At 46.3% G+C, this 21,933-nt stretch overlaps 1 pseudogene; it reads right to left on the bottom strand.

Annotated features, from left to right (window-relative positions):
• Nucleotides 1–7,428: 7,428 nt before the first annotated feature.
• On the bottom strand, nt 7,429–19,023 carry LOC146208276 (uncharacterized; annotated as a pseudogene).
• Nucleotides 19,024–21,933: the final 2,910 nt, after the last annotated feature.

Below are 21,933 nucleotides of genomic sequence, written 5' to 3' on the forward strand. Positions count from 1 at the left end.
ATACCTTTACATGCTGACTGTGACGAACGCAGGAGGACAATATTTGCGAACCTGACCTTGGTCCCAGTTGCTAGTCTGTATAATTATGTTCAGGCATCATTCTATCAGACAGAGATGAAGAAGAAAAACCTGGCCCTTAACTAAAGTAAATTACAGCTGTGAAATTACGTCACATCGCTGATAACGCAGGGAAAGCAAAACCATGGTAGGTACCATACACACGAACTAATACGGTCGCTAGATGATACAGTACCCTTTACCAAATGTAATAAAATTTGACCATCTCACACCTTCTAAAAACGTACTCAACTTCTAATCAGCCTAGAGTGATCTTTTTTACTTGCAAATTATTCCACTTTCAAGACTGCACTCTTCAAAACATAAACATAAAAATGTCCCGCCGGGGTGGCGCAGTAGTTACGATGCCCGACTACTGTTCCCAAGGACGCGGGATCGAATCCCGGCCTCGGCGGCAGCTTTTCGGTGGAGGCGAAAAGCAAGGCGTCCGTGTGCTGTGCGATGTCAGCGCACGTTAAAGAACCCCAGGTGGTCGAAATTCCCGGAGTCCTCCACTACGGCGTCTCTCATAGCCTGAGTTGCTTTGAGACGTTAAACCCCACATACCAACCAACCAACCATAAAAATGTACATGGTAACTGTATTTTCCGCACTCCTTTCTGCTTGTTTACCATCATTGCACTGTGTTTTCTTGCTTCAATATATCTTTTCTTTTTCTACATTAGGTGAAAGTGAACTTGTTTATTTTTTTATTTATTTATTAGAACCTCAAGGGCCCCAGATGGGACATTGCGTGGGGGGTGGGCACTTGAACGGTGGTTAAGAATGGTTTTTGTAAGGTGATTACAAAAGATGATGAGGCTTCTTCGATGGCAGTATTGAAATGAGCAGGGTCGAAGATTAGGGCAAGGCTGCTGGGAATGTCATTCCAGTCGCGAGCTGTGTACACGAAAAAAGACTTGTGGAATGTAGTAGTGCGGGCACAATGCGGGATGATGCTGTTAGAAAAACATTTGGAATTTCAGGTGGCAAAGTTTTGGGGGTGCCGGTTGGATGAGCTGGCTGTCATGAGGTGAACTATGAAAAAAACTTGTGATAAAGGCAGAGGCCTGAAATTTGGCTATGGGAAGCGAGAGAAGGAAGTTGAAGTTGAAGCTTTAATGCGGATATGCTGAGAAAATTTGCGCGAGGTCAAATTTCGGAGGTTCAGGAGGCAAAGGTTTGGGGGTGGGCCACCCACATTTGGAAGTCACCATTCAATTGCCGATATTAGATTTAGGTCGGGCACTATTTTTGGTCAAATTCGGATGAATTTCGGATTTCCAGGCAGCCGAATTTTGAGGACGCGGGAAAACACTCTCTGAAGACATGTTCCACGGACAGTTTCTGCATACATGGTCTGTTATACTCACTAAATAAAATAATGAAGGCCCGCATCATTGCATAGGTGCCGCTAATTTCACCACTTGGGGTCGGTATATATGCGCGCGGACACCGTATGGAGCCATAGCATCTGCGCTCAGCTCCGAGCGCGCTGCCGGAGACAACGCAGCACACCGGTGCCCTTTATATTTCGCCTCTATATGCAAGCGCGACTGGTACGGTTGGGTTCGAACATTGATTGGTATTCCGGTTGAGACACTCCGTGAGTTGGGTACGATGCCTTCAATATCACATTCGTAGCGGCGGCGATCTTTGTCCGCATCGATGAAGGCAAGCCGCCGCGTGCATGGGGTGGAAATGAAGCCCTCCATTTTACAGGCCAAGTTGCTTTATTGCTGACCCTCATGAGCCAAACCAAATAAACTTAATTGGCGTGAAAACGCCGGCGAGAACATGCGAGTTCTCTATTCCGCAAATTCCAGCTGACAATGCTGAGCGAACTAACGCTTGTGAGCAAGTTTCTGCAACCTTGTCACCTTACCTATCGTACCTACGTGAGTGAGCATCCGCTTCGAAAAAGTTCGTCACGACCCTAGCCACAGAAAGTTCATGCTAAAATGCAGTATACCTGCAATTGTCAGGCAAACATGGCCGTGCGCTTCCTTCCGTGACGCCGATACCCAGCCTCGCCGAAGATTGCAAGATAGCGAACGAAACTCGAAATTCAACAGTTCACACGCAGTAGGCGTAACCAGGAGCACACGGCGACCCGTTTACGCGGGGGACAACGAAAGCGGCGCGAAGCGCTTCATCACGAAAACCCGTGGGCACGTTTCCCAATGGCCACGAATCAGAGCGCCGTATCAGCCATACGACTTCGTTTCGTTGCGCTCCTCAGTGCTGTTCATTTCTTATCGCACCTAAACCAGCCGAAAGCTCACTGGTTTCGAAGCTCCAATTAAAGGGACTATAGCGTCTGTGACACTTTCTACGGTCGGTATTCTAGTTCACTATAGTCGCGGATAATCGATGTCAGAAGCGAATCAAGAACACGCAAGGTTTGTGCCGCCAAGACACCCTGAAGACGGCCTAGTGCCTAGGGAAGTGCTGACTGCTTGAAAACGTTGCGCTTCGTTTGAAATCATGACGGCTCGTCACGAACAGATAGTACCGCTTCCCTATAGCTCGCGCACCTCGCGCATATTCATGATATTCTGTGGATTGAACGTTGGCCTTTCTTTTTGCTCGTTATTCCAAACTTTTTCGCAAAAGCAGCTCTTTAGGAAGCGCAGTCTCTGCTGTAAGCAAAGAACTGAAGGCTGCTGGAGGCGCACGTTCTATTCTTGTCGAGGAGGCCGCTTTTCGATGGAGGAAAACATCGTGTCTCCCGTGTGCTGCGCGAAGTCAGTTAAAGCCACACATGGTCTAAATTTCCCGCGATGTCCACAAAGGCATCCCTGATAGCTTGTGCCGCGTTGCTGTGTTAATCCCTATAAGACAACAAGAACACCAATTTGTGCAATCATATTACATCTACTATTAGGCCCATTTCACTCTAATTAATTTGCTATTGGGTCTGTAGAATTAAACTTGTACCCTGTTGGGATCCCAATCTATTTTTGAATTGGTTATGTACCACTCAAGTACAACTCGCCACCTTAGCATATATCTCCTTGGTAACTACTGATGTTAGTCGATAAGTAATAATATTTGTGTGCATGTGGTTGTGGTTCTGAACATTTTCTCGTCACAGCCTGCCATTCTAACACCATTCTTCCAAGAATGGATTGTTCAGTTGTGGTAAAAGATATGTGGGCAGCAAAAAGGCCGCTGCACTGAAAGACAATGCATGTGGCTTCAAACGCACCGCGAATCTTGTGACCAATGCAACATTGCCCTTGGGATGGTGTAATTTATGAGGGCACTCGCCTGTGACGCATGGAACTTTAACAGGTGAGGGAAGTAATTTTTAAGCGAAAACTTGTTCGGCCCAAAAGCAACTGGCATTGTAGCTGCAGGTGTCGACAAAGCTTGTCGGAAATAACCACTGTGTTGAAAAATAATTGTAACTTAGTAATTTGTCGTTGTATTGATTAATGGTTGATTGTTGTGTGATATGCAATAACGATTTAATGAAATCATTATAATTAATTCATTAATTAAGGAAATGAAAATGTTAACAAATTGAAAAGGTTGTTCAAATGTGTCAAAATGCCCAAAATGAAAAGCCGATGATTGATGATGGTAATCAAGAATATTTAGACTCTCTGACTGATAAATAACATAATTAAAAATTTGAAAAAAAGGTATTCAATGTTGTCAAAGTGATCAAAATGAAAAGCCAATACTTAATAATGCCAAACAATAAAATTGAGAGTGCTTAAATGATCAATTATTTGCTATAGTTGAAGAAATTAAAACTTTAAAAAGAGGGATCAAAAGTTTTAATATGCTCACAATGAAAAGCCAATGCTTGATTATGCTAATTAAGAAATCAATCAATCAATCAATCAATCAATCAAAATTTTATTTGTTCTCTCAAGGAGAAAAGGGGGTAACGGGTAAAAGCCGCTTAGATGCGGCTTGACAAAGCCCGGCCCCCTCTATGTACAGCAGCAGTACTGGCATAATACATAAAACGTCATACCGAATTTGTACACTACACTTCATATCCAGATACCAACATATTACAGAACAGAAACACTGCACCAGAAAAGAATGAATTCAAAATACATTGGAACGATAGTCATTATAAGCGTAATAAGAAAAAAAAACATTCGGTTTGAAATAAAGTTCAGCTTCAAAATACCGGAAATATTGGGCATTAATTCTGAAAAGTCTGAAAGCATCACATCGAAATAAGCGTGATATAATGTTGGCATAAAAAAAAGGTAAAAAAAGGGCAATACTCAAGAAATCACAAGATGCTGCTCAAGGAAATGTACATGAATTTGCCGTACTGGCATCAGTGCTGGGTTTATATCGATAAGCGCTAGGGTACTTAGAATAACAGCAGCATGATAAGAAATGGACTGGCGACCATATATAATCTGTACGGCAAAGAGGCAACACATACACGTCATTTTGACGTGTATTGTAAATGCAATGCACCTGTGAAGGTTTATGAAATTCAGGATGCTGCGATTACGTGCCAAAACTGACGAGCGATATGTACATGCTTGTCGGAAAGGGTAAATGAATTCAATGGGGAGAAGTTTATAGTGGAAGAAATAATAAGATGTATAGGTATGGCAAGGAATATTTGCAATGGCACGCAAGGCGCGCTTCTGGTAGACTTTTAATTTCACTGTATTTTCTTTTGATGTAGCTTATCAGATTAAATGACAGTAGTTAAGTGTCGATAAAAATAGTGCGTTATAAATTAGACGCTTAAAATTTGTGGGTAAGAAGTCTAACGATAAAAATATTTCATGAAATAAAAATATGCGCACATTACAGTGCAAACATCATTTCAAGGCTTATTCCTGGTGTCATCTCTTGGTTCTTGCAATTCGCGGAGATCTCGAACATATATGATTGCAATCGTCCGACGTTTTACTCATATTTTTTTTTATATATTTCACATGCAAGCATTTGTAGCCTGACTAAAATGTTTATGTCTGCATAGCTTTTAGTGAAGTGCACCATTTGTGCAGCTTTCATTATTTCGAACTCGAGTGCCTCACTATACATAACGATTGTGGTTCCTAATGTTTGTGCACTTTGGTTTTGCAACTCAGACTTTCTCAAAAACTTGTTTCTAAAAACTATTATTTGACCTTACGCAGGGTGAATAATCTGATTTGAAAAGTAAAATAAAGAGGCAACAGCCGCCAATGTTTCGGAATGTTTCGAAATGTGTAATGTTTTCGAAATGTGTAAAACAATGGAAAGCCAATTTTTTTCTTTTAATTAAAGGAAGTACCCGACGTGGAGGAATGGCTTGTAAAGGTCACACAAGCAGGCGATCAAAACACCATTCAGGTCCTTGCTGTAAGCATAGATATGCGAAAGTTTAATTTTTGTTCTAAATTTCCGTTCTATAAGATTTTATGCGAGCCTGTACATCAACAGTGTACTTAGCCTGCGCGTTTCTCTCCTGTTTTGGCCTGTTTATTTAATTTTCCAAGTCATTGAACCATGGGCTCTCAGTACTGAAAAACCATCGCCCCAAAAATATTCTCTCATTTCTTGCCCTGCTCGTCCGCCCTCAACCACAGTTCCTCCTTTTAAGGCGACATCTACATAAACCCTTCCAGTGATGATTGTCATGTCCAGCTGAAGAGAAGTCAGGTCTAAATGTTGGCTTTCGAACTGAGGCTCACTTTAAAACATTGTTTGCTTTTCTTGGATACTGTGTACTATCTTCTGCTGAACGTTCTACCTGATCCACATAATTCTAAATATTTTACTCTGCTATTTATGAAACCCATGCACATTTCGTTGCTGTGGCTGCAAGTACTTCAGCAACAGTAGCTAACATAAGACGATTTTGAGCAGATGTGGGGATCACGTAAGCACTAAACACTATACATCTCAGTATCCAAACAATGTCGACGGTGGCAACGTTTCTTACATGTACAAGAGCTCTTGTAATGCAGTTAATTGCTGCCTAAGACTGAATCAGTATCAGTGTCCAGTGTCCACAGCACACCAAAAAACTGCAGTGTGATTGAACTCAACTGCCAAGCACGTTTGGCTCCCCTGTTAGGCAGCGATATCGAGCATCAATCGAGAAAATCAGCCAAGAAGTTGGACACTCCCGCCGGGCAGCGACATCGAGCAGTAAAGCCATCGAATAGCGCAGCCACCAAGCAAGTTGGGCAACTCTACCGGGCTACGATGTCGAGGAGAAAAGCCACCAGATAGGTTGAAACAACATCGTCCAGGACATGTGGAACGGTGTTCCAGTTACACATATGTTCCACATAAAACATTTACAATTTAACGGGAACGTTGTTCCGGGATGAATATGGGAGAGGCCTTCGCCCTGCAGTAGGTATAGTCAGGTTGAGGATGATGATGATGATTGTTATTATTATTATGATGATGATGATGATGGAGTTCTGCGCTTATCTTCTCTGTTCTTTTGGACAACTTTGTTTATGAATTACGCTAAGTATGTTAAAGGTAACTGAAAATTATCGGCCTAAATATATGCATGTTTTATTTATATTCATTATTTTTAGCTTTTCAGGGTAGTGTAGATGTTTTTTTTATAAAATTTCACAAATCGGCTCAAGAAGCAAAAGTTTCCTACTTTGCAGACCTAATTATTTCAAAAAAGGTTTATGACAGAGCAGCAATAATTCCACACAAAGTTGTCAGCATAGTTATGTATTAAACAGCTAAAGTTTATATTTATATAATGTTGCAATATAGTGATACGATCGCGCTAATTTAAAGAAAGCAGCGAATATTGAAAACGTCTTAGTAAAGTAAAAAATAAGCAGTTTCATCATCATCGCCATCATCCTCGAGTTCCTCGAGCTTCGCGGTTGAGGTGTCCACAGAAAACAATTGAAACAGTTACCGCGCTTTTCACTTCCTTTAAATCAATCGGATAAAATACAGAATAAAGAAAAGGAAGAGGGAGAGAAAGATGCTCGCCGCAGCAGCCGTCGCCCACCACCGAAGCGGTGGCGGGTGCAATGACAGCCTACAACAGATACAAATTCGTTGGCAGGCTAACCCCCGCCGCAAGCGGCAGTGAACTACCTATCCCAGCCCCATCAAGGCAACACCACCTAGACCTGCCACCCTTCCCTCACCCCGCGAGATATGTTCTTGTCTAAAAAAATCTGATTGATTTATTGGAGGGAAAGGCGCGGTAACTGTTTCACTTGTTTTCTGGGGACACCTCATCCTTGCCGTAAGGGAAGAGAGGAAGGTGGGAGTGAAAGTGGAAATAGAGAAAGAGGAGCCGTAGTGGAGGGCTACGAAGTAATTTCGACCACCTGTTGTGGTGATGAACTCTTTTACTGCGCCCAAAAACAGGGGACCTGTTAAAGGACCGGTTGCGCTGACTTAGAGGAGGTCGGCGGGGATCCTTTGGGATGCCGCGGCCTCCACCGCGCGCTGGATAAGCCAGCGTTGGTCTGCTGGCTCGGAAGTACGCAGGAGAGACTCCCACGTCTCTGGGGTGTTTGAGTTGTCTTTGTTGTAATGTGTACAAGTCCACACCATGTGCAATAGTGTGGCCGGAGTTGAGCAGTGTTCACACATGGGGACTATCTGATCCGGAAACATCCTGCTGCATAAGAGGGTGTGTGGGAAGCTGCCAGTTTGTAGTTTGCGCCATTGGACGGCCTCGCGTCTTGTCAGATCGCGGTGTGTGGGAAGATATGTGAACCTTTGGAGTCGGTAGTGCTGGAGTATGTCCGTGTAAGTGGTGAGTAGAGAAGCGCGTGAGATATTAGTGTCAGCGGAAGCAGGGTGGCTGATCATACTCTCGGCTCGGCAGCTGAGATCTCGAGCGAGAGTGTGTGCCTGGGCGTTTCCGCTGAGCGACTCGTGGGCTGGAGCCCAAAGAAGTAAGCGAGATGTGGAAGAGGGTGCTGTAGAACGTAGAATGTGTAACGCCTGGCAAGAGATACGGCCAGCATCGTGATTGCGAATAGCCTGTTGAGAGTAACTCATGACGACTTTGATATTAGGGTCGGCTAGCGCTAGCGCAATGGCAACCTCCTCAGCTGCGGTGACTGTTTCTGCATTGCGAATGCTGCAGGCTGTGTACCAGCTGCGGTGAGGGGCGAGAGCTACCGCCACCATCGCTGGCCTCGATGGATGGTAAGAGGCGTCCGTACACGTGACGTCCGGACGTCCGCTGAAGCGTTTCTCGAATTGACGAGCCCGGTCGGCCCGTCTCTCGGCGTGTTGTTCCGGGTGCATCCGTTTGGGAATGAGAGGAATGCGGAGATTTAGACGATATTCCGGTGTAAGTTCAACGTAACTTGGGGCCGATCGGGCTGATCTCGGCGGGGAGATCCCAACTTGCTGCAGTACCGCTCGGCCAGCGCGTGTGAGTGAGAGCTGCTCATACTGGGCGGTGAGGGTTGCCTCGATTAGTTCGCTCACGGTATTGGAGATTCCGAGAGCCATGAGATTATGGGTAGCTGTGGACATGGGAAGACCTAGGGCCGTCTTGTATGCTTTTCGAAGTGACGCCTCTAGCCGTTCGCTTTCGGCACGAGTGAGACGTAAGTAGGGTCCAGAGTAGGTGATGCGGGAGCAGATGAAAGCTTGAACGAGGCGCAGGAGGTTGGACTCTCGCATGTCATGATGCTTGTTGGAGACTCTCTTAAGGAGGCGTCGGAGCTGTACAACCGACTGGTCGATGCGTTGGATCGTGATGTTGCTGCCGTTGGCCTGTAGATGCAAGCCCAAGATCCTGGTGTTGCCTGTTCGAGGAATCGGGTTTCCTTGCACCTGGAGGTTGATATCAGGAAGTATCTTTGAAGGGCGTCGTCCCGGGAAGGGATGATGATACACTCGGACTTTGTCGCCGAGCAAGTGAGGCCAACTGCACTTAGATAATCTCCAATCCGTTCGATCGCGATCTGTAAAGTCTCTTCAATCTGGCCGTCACTGCCGCGCGTTGCTTTTTAACGTCGACCACCTGGGGATCATTAACGTGGGCTGGCATCGCACAGCACATGGACGCCTCTTTGTTTCGCAAAAGCAGCCGCCGATGTTCTTGTCTGGCATTCTTGCCATCTGCAATCCCACACTTAAACGTGCGCCAATGAACGTCACGCGAAAGGAGCGATGGTGTACAGTCTTTGTCAAAAAAGTAGAGGCCAGGGGGTCTGCTTCTGAGCCACTTCGTGCGGCTTGTAATGAATTTATGATGTTCCAAATCCCATGAGAATAAGATTTTTTTTGTCCTACCCTCACCTATGGTAAGAACCTCCACTAATGCAAAATCAGCTCCACTACACGGCTCAGAAGTAGACCTCACGGACTCTACACTTTCGACAAAGGCTGTACGACCCAATTCACACTTGCCGGAGAACGTGTGACAGATACTGCGTCTTTCCTTTCCTGCAAACCAATTATAATTATATGTAACACTGCAACGAACACCGATAAGAGGCTAACGATGAGAAGCAAATGATAGGAGAGGAATGGCAGGCATTCGCCATTCTCCTCTTAAGAGACATCTAAGAGACACTAATTTTTTGTTCTTTCTTCTCTGTCAGCACGAGGCAGCGGGGTTTGTTCAGCTACAGAGCCATTAGCAGGCCCGAGCATTTTCTTTTCCTTCTTCCTACAGTCGCAACAACTGATATTGCGCAGCACACTGACTCATGTCCGCGCGGACGCCTACGTTTGGAATATACTCAAATCCGCAGCTGGCCAACACCATCTAGATTAGAGCTGGTCTGCTTCACGTTCTTGAGACTTAATACGCTGCACAGGCCTCCTCCCGCTGCAGGCCGTTGTCGCGGAGCCGGGACTTACTCGAGGGAAATCTCGCGATGCTGCGGTCTTCTGAGCGACACGCGATGCTTGAGGCGTTGGCCATACAAGATTTTACCCGATGCAATTACCATAGCATTCGGTATTATCGCCATTTATTTCTGTTTCTAGGATAGCAACTGTGCGCTCTATCACAATAGCAACTTCACAAATGATTTATAGACAATTTTCACACCGGAACTTATCAAATTTCTAGTATGTTGCGAGCTTGACGTGGCACATTTTCCCGAGTTCACGAATGTAACAATGAGGCAAATTGCGTTTGCTAGAGGCTATGTTCGCACTCCGTAAATATTTGTGGGTTGGATAATTATCATCAGCCTGACTCTACCCACTACAGGGCGAAGGCCTTTACCAAATGTCTCCAATTAACGCGGTCTTGTGCTAGCCTCAATCACTTGACCCCTGCGAACTTCCGCCCAGCCAACTTTCTGCCGACCCCTGCTATGCTTTCCTTCCCTTGGAATCCAGTTTGTAACGCTAAGCGACCGTCGGTTATCTTTGATTTCCACTAGAATGTCAGAGTTATTTCTCTGACCCACTCTGCCCGCTTCCTATCTCAATTTTTTTAATTGGTTCACAGGAAAGGAAAGGCGAAGTATCTTTCGCACATGTTTCTTTGGACACCTGAACTGCGCCGTAAGGGAAGGGAGGAAGGTGGGATTGAAAGTGGAAAGCGAGAAAGAAGAGCCGTAGCTGAAGGCTACAGAGTAATTTCGACCACCTGGGGATCTTTAACTTGCGCTGACATCGCACAGCACACGGACGCCTCTTGGTTTCGCCTCCATCGAAACGCAGCCGCCGCGGTCGGGATCGAATACGTGTACTCCGGCACAGTAGTCGGGCGTCACCACTGCACCACCCCGGTGGGGCTCTCTTAATTTTGCCCCTACCATTTTTCGACCATTTTTGTTCCATAGCCCTCTACGGTGTCCTCAACTTAAGAACCCTCTTCGTTAGCCTCCACGTTTCAGCCCCATAGTTGAGTAAAGGTAAGATGTAACTGGTTGTATCAGTTCAGTTCAGTATTTCAGTCGTGTCCGACTCTTCGTGACTCTATGGACCATACCACGCCATGATTTTCCGTCTCTCACTATCTTATGATTTCGGTCTCTCACCACATAACTTAATCTCCAGCGCCTTGAGGATGCCATCTAACCATCACGATCGCTGTCTACCCCTTCTCCGGTGACCCTCAACCTTTCCCAACATCAAATCGTTCTCCAGAGACTCCTCTCTTCTCATCAGAGGACCAAAGTAGCTTAGCTTTAACTTTAGAATTTTACTCACCAATGAGCAGTCAGGGTTTATGGTCGACAAAATCGACTGATTTCATCTTCTGGCCGTCCAAGGAACTCTCAAGAGTCTCCGCCAGCACCACAATTCAAACGCGTCAATTAATTCTTCGGCGGTCAGCGTTCTTCACAGTCCAACTCTCGCATCCATACATCACAACTTGAAAGACCGTAGCACGAGTTATACGAATCTTGGTTGGCAGTGTAATGTCTCTGCTCTTTACAAGGCGGTCAAGGCTAGCCATGTCTCTCTCTCCCAGAAGCAGGCGTCTCCTAATTTCATGACTGCAGTCTCCTTCCGGAGTAATCTTGTAGCCCAAAAAGAGAAAATCTGTCACAGCTTCCACTTCTTGCCCCTTGATGCTCCAGGACTTGATAGGGAACGATGCCATGATCTTTGTCTTTTTAATGTTCAGTTTAAGCCCAAACTTCTCACTGTCTTCTTGTACGCGCATCAGAAATCTCTTCAGTTCCACTTCACTTTCTGCCATTAAAGTAGTATCATCCGCATATCTAAGGTTGTTGTTACGTTTCCCAGCAATCTTCACTCCAGCTAAAGACTCGTCCAGACCGGCCTTCCTGACGATGCACTCAGCATATAGGTTAAATAGGCAGGGTGACAGTATGCAGCCTTGTTTTATTCCTTTCTCAATCGGAAACCAATCAGTAAGACCATGCCCAGTTCTGAGTGGGGCCTCTTGCCCTTCATACAGGTTCCTGAGGAGACAGATGAAGTGAATTGGAACTCCCATCTTTTCGAGAGTTTGCCACAATCTGCTGTGATCTAAGCAGTCAAACGCTTTCTTATAATCAATAAAGCAGAAGTAGATGGGTTTCTGGAACTCTCTTGCTTTTTCCATGATCCCGCGAAGGTTGGCAATCTGGTCTCTAATTCCTCTGCCCTTGCGAAACCCAGCTTGCATGCCCGGAAGCTTCCGATCCACATACTGCTGCAGCCTACCTTGGAGGATTTTCAACATCACCTTGCTAGCATGCGAAATAAGCGCGATCGTGCAGTAGTCGAAACTATCTTTGGCACTGCCTTTCTTTGGAATGGGCATGGACACTGACCTCCTCCAATCCTGTGGCCACTGCAGGGTTGTCCAAATTTGCTGACAGAACGTTAACAGCGTCGTCATGGTTGAGGTTTTGAAGCAACTCAGCTGGAATGCCATCTATTCCGCTAGCTTTGTTCTTAGCAAGGCTGGCTAAGGCCCATTCAACTTCACTCTTCAGGATGCTCGGCTCGATATCAGTAATCACAACCGTCTTATGTTGAGTTTGCACATACGGGTCCTTCTTGTACAGTTCTTCTATGTATTCCTGCCACCTCTTCTTTATCTCTGAGGCTTCAGTGAGGTTCCTGCCTCGTTTGTCCTTTATCACGCCCAGCTTAGCACAGAAGCTTCCCTGGATACCTTTGATTGTCTTATACAGAGCTCTTGTGTTCCTCAAGTGGCTGTTGTCCTCAACTGCTTGGCACTGTATGTTCAGGAAGGCATTCTTATCTCTTCTTGCTATTTTCTGAAAATCCGCATTGAGAACCTTGTATCTTTCTCTTTCACCCATAATTTTTGCCATCCTCCTTTCCTCAGCTATTTTCAAAACCTCTTCAGATAACCAGTTTGCTTTCTTGCATTTCTTTCGCTTTGGAACTACCTTAGTAGCAACTTCTTGTATTATATCACAAACATCAGTCCACATCTGTTCAGGCTCTCTGTCTTCTAGATCTAATTCTTGAAATCGATTCCTCACTTCCACAGCATATTCTGATGGAATTTGATCCAGATCATACCTGAAAGGCCTGCGTTTTCCTCAATCGATGCTTAAATTTGGCAACAAGAAGCTGATGATCGGTGCCACAATCGGCCCCAGGCCTTGTTTTTACTGCTTGTATAGCGCTTCTCCATCTCTGTCTGCAAAGAATATAATCAATCTGATTCCTGTACAGACCGTCCGGTGAAGTCCATGTGTACAGGCGCCTCTTGTGCTGTTGAAAATGAGTATTCGCTATGGTCAGGTTGTTTTCTTGACAAAACTCTACTAGCCTCTGCCCAGCTTCATTTGGCTCACCAAGACCGAACTTGCCTGTAATTCCGGATATTTTTTCACTCCCCACGTTAGCATTCCAGTATGCTATGAGAAAAAGGACGTCTGATGATGGAGTGCGGTCTAAAAGGCATTGCAGGTCAGCATAAAATCTCTCAACGTCAGCTTCTTCAGCAGTAGTGGTTGGTGCATAGACTTGGATAACTGTTATGTTGAAAGGGTGACCTTGGATCAAAAGTAAAATCATTCGGTCGTTTTTTGGGGGTTGTATACTTTCCTCTTGAGCGATACCGGTAAGCGGCTAGTCATAATCTGCGAGTGCTTGCCATGTACGCTCCATGCCAATTTTATTCCTTTTGTTATTTCCTTTCCATGGTCCGGATCTGCGGTTGCTACCTGTCCTAAGTAGACATTTTCGCCTACTACTTCCAGTGCTTCGTATACCTAACGTAAACTGCTGTTCCTTCCCGAGGCAGTTGAACATTACCTTAGTCTTCTGCATATTGATTTTCAAGCCTACCTTTCTATTTTTCCTGTCTAGGTCGCAAATGTCTTAGGTCACTGAGCACTCGGCACATCGGGCGGGCCTCCGCAATAGCTCTGCGTCCAGGCAACTGTTCACAATGCACGCACAGTGGCACACTGTGCACGCACACTGGCACACTGTACAAAACAGTGTGCCAGTGCGTGCATTGTGAACAGTTGCCTGGACGCAGAGCTATTGCGGAGGCCCACCCGATGTGCCGAGTGCTCAGTGACCTAAGACATTTGCGGGTGGGCCTCAAGCTAACTACTGTATACTGTACAGCCGTGCACCTTATCAACCCCATCCATTTCAAGAAAACGATCGAAACCATAATTTTTTAACTGTCATGTCCATCCCTAATGTAAAGCCCCGGCCTTTGAGGTACAATAAATAAATAAAGTGTATATATTTCTTTTATTTTTACCTACCCTTTTCTTTCTCCCTGTCGCTCAGCTCTGATTTCCTCTACCTTTTCCTCGCTATCCCTTAATTTCCGCCGCCCCAGTTCAGGTGCTTCAAATATCAGATAGCAGATACCGGGGCTGGCAAACATCTTTTCTTTCCTTTTGTATACACTACAAATAGCCACTACCACCACCACCACCACCAATCAATCTTCGCAGTTCATCTCCTGAGTTACTTAGCAAGGCAATGTCACCAAATCGCAGATTATTGAGGTATTCTCCATCGACCCTTGTCCCTAAGTGCTCCCATTCCAAGTCTGAATACTTCCTCTAAGCAAGCTGTGAATAGTATTGAGGAGATCATGTCTCCTTGCCTAACACCTTTCTTTATAGGAATTTTGTTACTTTCTTTATGCAGAACTATGGTTGCTGTGCAGCCGCTATATATATCGTACAGCGCTTTCACGTAGGGCTCATCTACATCCTGATTTCGCAATGCCTGCATCACTGCCTAGGTCTCTACTGAGTGAAATACTTTTTCGTAATTTCTGAATGCTGTGTATAAGGGCTGGTCATATTTCGAGTATTTTTATATCACCTGGTTGATGGTATGAATATGATCGATAGTATGATCCTTTGCTTGATTGCAGTCTAAGGTAGCCCTGATTCTATTAGCGCTTACCTTAGTAAATACCTTATTCGTAACAGGCAGTACGCTGATTTGTCCGTAATTTTTCAGGTCCTTAGCGTCCCCTTTCTTATGAATTAAGATAATCTTTGCGTTCTTCCATGGTTCCGGCACCGTCGATGACACCAGGCACGGCGTATACAGGGTGGCCAGTTTTTCTAGCACGATATCTCCCCCGTCCTTCAATATATCTATAGTTATCTGATCCTCTCCAGCTGCTTTCCCCTTTTTAATAGTTTCATTTGCTTTCTCAACCTCGTCCTTCGTCACTGGCAGAAAGTCTGACTGCCTTTTCCTATGGCATATCTCATTAGTCATTACGGTCCTGGCTACTTTGGCTACTGTAGAGATCAGTATAAAACTCCTCGGCTACTTTGACTATCTTTTCTATATTCGTGATGACATTTCCCGCCTTGTCCCTTAGCGCATACATCTGATTTTTGCCTATGCCCAATTTCTTCTTCATCGCTTTAAGACTCCTCCCGTTCTATATAGCATGCTCAATTTCCTCCGTGTTATACTTCCTTATATCGGCAAATTTGAGCTTATTGATTAGCTTTGATATCTCTGCAAATGCTATCTGGCCTGTTGGATTGGAAGCTTTCATACTGTGGCGTTTGTTAATCAAATCGTTCTTCCTAAACATATTCCCAATCCTCTCTAACTATCCTACCGCCTACTTCTACAGCGCACTCAGTAATTATATCTCTGAAATTATTGTTCATTGATTTTAGGCTAATTTCGTGATCCTCTGTTAGTGCTGAATATCTATTCTGTAGCGATATTCTGAACTCTTCTGCCCTACCCCTCACCGCTAATTCGTTGATGAACTTCTTTCTTACTAATCTGTTTCGTTTCCTCTTCAGATTTAGACTAAATCGAGACCTTACCATCATGTGGTCACTGCATCGCACATTCCCGATTACCTCTACATCTTGCATAATTGCGGGGTTAGAACACATTATGAAGCCAATTTCATTTTAAGTCTCCTCGTTAACACTTTTCCATGTCCCCTTCCTGTTCTTCCGTTTGCTGAAGAAGGTGTTAAAGATTCTGAAGTTATTGCGCTCTGCCAACTCTACTGGTAACTCCCCCCTGCTTTTCCTACAGAGCCTGTGCCATAGTCACCCATTGCCTGGTTTCTTGACTGCTTTTTCCCTACCTTGGCATTGAAGTCGCCCAGTAGTACAGTATACTGCGTCTTTATTTTCCGCATTGCCGATTCTACATCTTCGTAGAAGCTTTTAACTGCCTGGTCATCATGACTACATGTAGGTGCGTAAGCCTGTACAATCTTCAGTTTGTACCACTTATTCAGCTTAATTACGAAGCCTGCCACCCTCATTAATGCTATGGAATGCATCTATATTACTAGCTATAATGATTATTGACAAGGAAACCTGCTCCTAGTTCTTGCCTCTCCGGTAAACCTCGATAACACAGTACATGCCCATCCTTCAGTACAGTGTATATATATGCCTGATTCGGCCTCCTAACCTCAGTAAGCTCTATGCCATCCCATTTCATACCCTTTAGTTCCTCTAACAGCACTGCTAAACTAGCTTCACTAGCTAGGGTTCTAACGTTAAACGTTGCCAGGGTCAGTTTCCAATGGCGGCCTGTCCAGCGGAGCCAAGCACCCCCTGCTGCGTCAAAGGTCGGACCGCCGCCGTGGTCAGTTGTTCCGCAGCCGCTGGTGACTGAGGGGTGAGGGCTGGGGTTTTATGGGATTAATCATGAAACCTTTTGCGGCCAATTGCTGCACCTGGATGGCCAGCTCCTGTTCTGCTGAGGGAGTGCGTTGCCGGAGGCGTTCACAGGCATCAGATCGCACCCCAACTCCATCGACACGTGGGGGAATGGGGAGGGTGGCTTATCCTGGTCCTGATGGGGCTGGAAAAGGTAGGTTACCGCCGCTTGCGGCGGGCGCTAGCCTGCCACCGAATTTTTTTCTGTTGGGGGCCGTCATTGCACCCACCCCCGCTTCGGTGGTGAACGACGGCGGTTGCGACGCGCGTCTTTCTCTCCCTCTTCTTTAACCTTTCTTCTCTATTTTCTCTTCTGTATGCACGAGGCGGTGGTGGTAAAAGCATTTAATGCCAATGATATGAATAGTGGGGGCGAAGCCCCCTACATGGCACTTGGGTGCTCCCTCACTGTGAGGAGGGCACCCTTACAAAGCGAAGGATAGCCCTTGGAGCGCTATCCTTCTCATAGCACTGGAGATGATCCGGCGCTGGTCTTGAGCAGAAGTGCTGGTCAGTAGTTTCCCAGTAAGACTCCGCCGCGGTCGGTGATGGGGGATGAGGGAAGGTGGGGCATGTGAGGAGGGTGTGTAGGAAATCTCCTGGTTTGCCGCAAAGTTTGCATGAGGGTGGAAATTGGTCTGGGTATCTGGCATGTAGTAGTATGGGGTATGGAGCAGTGCGAGTTTGTAGTCGTCGCCAGTGTGCGGCCTGCGCTATGGTAAGGGCCGGGGCTGGGGGTGCGTATTCTCTTCGTTTGTCCCGGTAATGTGAGAGAATATCGCGGAAGGAGAGCAGATGCTCCTCGGCCTGTAGAAGGGGCTCATCTCCTCCTGCCCGGAATGTGAGACCTCGGGCTAGAGAATGAGCCTCTTCGTTGCCAGGGAGGCCGGCATGTGCTGGCGTCCAGATAAGGGTTACAGGGTGCCGGGGCTGCCAGAAGCGTAGTAAGCGAGCAGCGGTGCGAGATATATACCCATTGGCATAGTTGAGAATGGTAGATTTTGAGTAAGAGATAATTATGTTGGCAGATGTAGAGGTCAGAGCAAGCGCGATGGCTGCCTCTTCTGCTTCTATGGCCGAATTAGTGATGATGTTGAGCTGGAGGTTAGAAGTTTTGCTTGATTGTCGGCTACCGCCAGGGCCATACGGTTGTCTGACGTATATTCCGCTGCGTCCACATAGACCACCTCATGGTCCTCGCTATACTGTTTGTGGAGGGCCCAAGCCCTTGCTATTCTGCGGTTCTCATCTCGCTCAGGGTGCATGTTCTTGGGGAGGGGGGTATATTGAGGTTAGAGCGGAAGATAGAAGAAAGGGGGACACCCTTGGTAGGGTGTGTAATTGGGTTTAGGTTTAATTTGGATAATAGAGCGCGGCCAGCCTCTCAGTTCGATAGACGGTATATTTGTGCCGTAAAGGTGGCTTCTGTAAGTTCCTCAAAGGTGTTGTGGACACCGAGTTTGAGAAGCCGATCGTTGGATGTGCTAGGGGGAAGGCGTCGAGCCATCTTCGTGCAACTCCGCAGGAGCGCGTTTACCCGGTCTCTCTCCTTCTGTCGGAGGGGTAGGTATGGAAGGGCATATACGGTGCGGCTTATGATGTAAGCCTGGGTGAGGCGAAGGGTGTTCCGCTCGCGTAGGCCAGCCCGGCAGTTCGCTATGCGGCGAATCAGTCGGGTGGCCTGTTGAGCGTGTGTTTGGAGAGCCTTTATGACTTCTCCGTGCGCGCCATGGGAGTGGAGCATTAGCCCTAGCACTCGGATTTTGGATACTAGTGGGATGGAATGGGTACCTAGTGTGAGGGAGATGGGAGGATTGACGTTGTCCTGTTGCTTGGGGCGGTAGAGAAAGAGCTCTAATTTTGAAGGGGAGCAGGTCAGGCCACGCTCCCGTACGTATGTGTCGATGGTAGTTAGTGCCAATTGTAGGTGCTCTTCTATTTCGGCGTCACTGCCGTGGTTTGTCCAGACAGTGACGTCGTCGGCGTAGAGGCTGAAATGGATGTCGGGGATTTGAGCTAGTTTTTGGGGTAGGTGAAGAAGTGCTATATTGAATAAAATAGGGGAGAGGACGGTACCCTGGGGCGTACCTCGTGCTCCCAGCGTGATGCTTGGGAGGCGGTGGTCGCCGAAGGTAAGTGTGGCTGTGCGGTGGCTGAGGAAATCTCGGATGTAGTTGTACATCCTGGCGCCGACTCCCAGGGTTCTAAGGTTCTGTAGAATAGCTGAGTGCGTAACGTTATCGAATGCCTTAGTGAGGTCCACACCTAGGATAGCTTTGGGGTCGTAGGTTTGGGAGTCGAGAATGTGCTGTTTTAGCTGTAGAAAGACGTCCTGTGTGGAAAGCCCAGGACGAAATTCAAACCTACAAGTGGGCATAAGCTTGTTGCCTTCTAGGTACTGGCACAGCCTAGTCTGGAGTACATGCTCCATGAGCTTTCCAACAGAAGAAGTGATGGAGATGGGTCTGAGGCTAGAGGTGAGCCACTACAGAGCCAGTATTAGGCCCGTGCATTTTCTTTTCCTTCTTTCTACAGCCACAACAACAACAACACCGACACGCGGAGGTTTTTTTCTTATCCGGTGGAGAATTGCGCGGCACCGGGATTCGAACCCCTGTCTTTTTACATACGAGGCATACGTTTATACCACTTCGCCACCGCTACTTTTTTTTTCTTTATTGCATGAATTGGTACAAATACATCAGTAAAAGATCATGGTTGCCATGCTCCTTGGCTGACAATCGTGTCTAACGGACTTTTATTACCACAAGTTCGCCCATCAGACTCAAGACCTCCTCCGCAGCGTCTTGCTGCTTCATAATTTCTTTTAGTTTATACACTTGTTCAACAAAATAATCACATACAGATCGTGCATCGACATCACAGTGTCTATAAGCCATCCTACTCCTCCAAATACTGTGAAGGCCCAATAGCATGATGTCATACTGAAAATCATCATTAACAGTTGTCAAGTACCGAATTCCACGTGGCGTCAATGGCAGGTCTTTTTTAAGTGTCCTTTGTAACACATCCCAGTAAAACACCGCATCCCAACAATCCAGGAAAACGTGCTCAACTGTTTAAGTTTCCTACATAGTAGACAGTTTGAGCCCCAAGGTACAAAAAGGCCCTTTTCTTCCATCCATGTTTTGACTGGGAGGGTTCCTGTATGCAATTTAAAAAAGAATGTTTTTACGCCCGGTGCAACAGTCATGTTTTTAACTCGCTTGAGCACGTCTTTCCCTGGGCCTTCACAGTATAAGGTTCTGTACAATGGAGCTGGGAACAATTGTGAAATAAGATCCTTGTACAGCCGCTTAGGTGGTACCGTCGCTAAATACTCTACAGAGTACCGCACGCGCAAAAACCTGAACGACCACATCACTTCTCGCAGGAAGCGTGACACAGTGTATCCCCGAGCAGAGCATGAAGAGACTACAAACTCTGGAATTGCACTGGACAGCATGATTTGCATAAAGGTTCTCAGGAATGCATCTTTTTGGTCACGTAGGAAACAAAACCTTAAAACCATCTGCCACACATATAGATGCATTAGAGACAACCCTCAGTCTTTAACTCGCCGAAAGGGATTATCTCTGTTAATTCGTTCCCAGTTGGACGACCAAATGAAGACCGCAAATACACGATGGAACCTTATATATTGATTCGAGCACAATACAATACTTGAAGTAAATACATTATTCTTGCCACCAAATAGGTATTGCATACAGTCGCACGGGCGAAAATAGGTTACGTCCCATCCATCCTTTCGTCCTTTCCCGTATTTATTCCGCTTTTTCATTCCAGTAATTCGTATTTTCCCCGTATTTGTCCAATGGGACTCCCAAATAAACTCCGGGCTTTGTAGCCCATCTTACTCCACAGAAACTTTCCGGTTCCCCTTCCCATTCCTCGTGCCAGACTCCGAGACTTTTCTTTAAATGAACAGCCCTACCAGTCTGCCTGCAATACCTTTGTGTTACTTTAAAAGCTTCCGAAACGCTTTCGCGGTCTTCACAAAAAAGCCACTTCGCCACCGCTGCACTGCGGGATGCAGACCAAGTTCTAAACAAAAAGGCGGTCTAATCCTCGCTACGCCACGGCTGGTGTCGAGGGCGACATGACAATGCGGCAAAACGCGTTTGCTGGGCTCCTCCATCTGCATTGTGACCAAAAGTGGAACTGAGCATATTGCAGGGATGTGTGGAATGCAGACTAAGTTGTAAAGAAAAAAAATTACAAGGTCTTAGATGTCTCTGAATAGGAGAATGGCGAAAGCCTACTCTTCCTTTTCTATCATTTGCCTCTTATAGACACTATTATTATTATTATTATTATTATTATTATTATTATTATTATTATTATTATTATTATTATTATTATTATTATTATTATTATTATTATTATTATTTTTTTTTTTTTTTTTCTTTTTTTCCAAGATGGCGCCCAGTAAGGACGCATGTGCGCTGTGCTCCCGCCCGTTTTTTGGCAAGCAGCAGTTTTTACGATGTGCCGACTGTGCGAAACGTGTTCACACGAAGTGCGTCACCTGGGCGGATGACGAGCTGCAACTTCTGAAGTCCGGCTCTCGGCCATTCTTGTGTAATTTGTGTGCGTCGTCGTCGTCTGACGGTGTTAGTCTTAGCGACGGTGGTGCTAGAGTCCCTGGTGCCCCGCTCCTGCCCAGCCACCCGACCGGTTTTCCCCCTTCAGCCGCGACCGGCGAACATGGCGGTGAGTTTGCCTCGCTACGGGCTCTCCTCCTCGACGCGCTTGAGGGAATCTCTTTTCTGAGCGATGAGGTTGCCCAGCTACGGGAAGAGAACGAGCGCCTTCGTGTAGAGAACTCGCGGGCTTTCGTACAACAAGCCGAGGTTATCGCCTCTTTACGTGCCGATGTTCGCGGCCTACGCCAGGAGCTTGTGCGGTGCGCTGCTTCGCAGTGTGAGCGTCCTCTCGTCGAGCGTCCTCTCGTTGTCTCCGTGGGCAATCCTACCCGTGAGGAGCAGCCATCTGTGGACTACTCCGCCGCTCTTCATCGAGGGATGACTCCTGGAGATATTCCCTGTTCATCTTCTGCCTCTGCTTCTCGCCGTGCGGTTGACTTACCCAGTGAGATGAAGAAGCACCGAAGTCGAGCCATTACTGGCGCATCGAGCTCATCTGTCCTGAACGTTGCCATTTACCAAAAGAAGCGTCCGAAGACTATTTTCGTCTCTAAACTCAGTCCCGATACTACATCGGTAGACCTTACCAACCATCTAAAATCAGTGAATATTACTCCCATTTCCTGCCGGCAGCTGAAAACAAGGTACGACTCCTACTCGTCCTTCCATATTGA

Source organism: Amblyomma maculatum, chromosome 1 (assembly GCF_055883805.1).
Source record: "Amblyomma maculatum isolate TAMU_Amacu chromosome 1, ASM5588380v1, whole genome shotgun sequence".
Classification (NCBI taxonomy): domain Eukaryota; kingdom Metazoa; phylum Arthropoda; class Arachnida; order Ixodida; family Ixodidae; genus Amblyomma; species Amblyomma maculatum.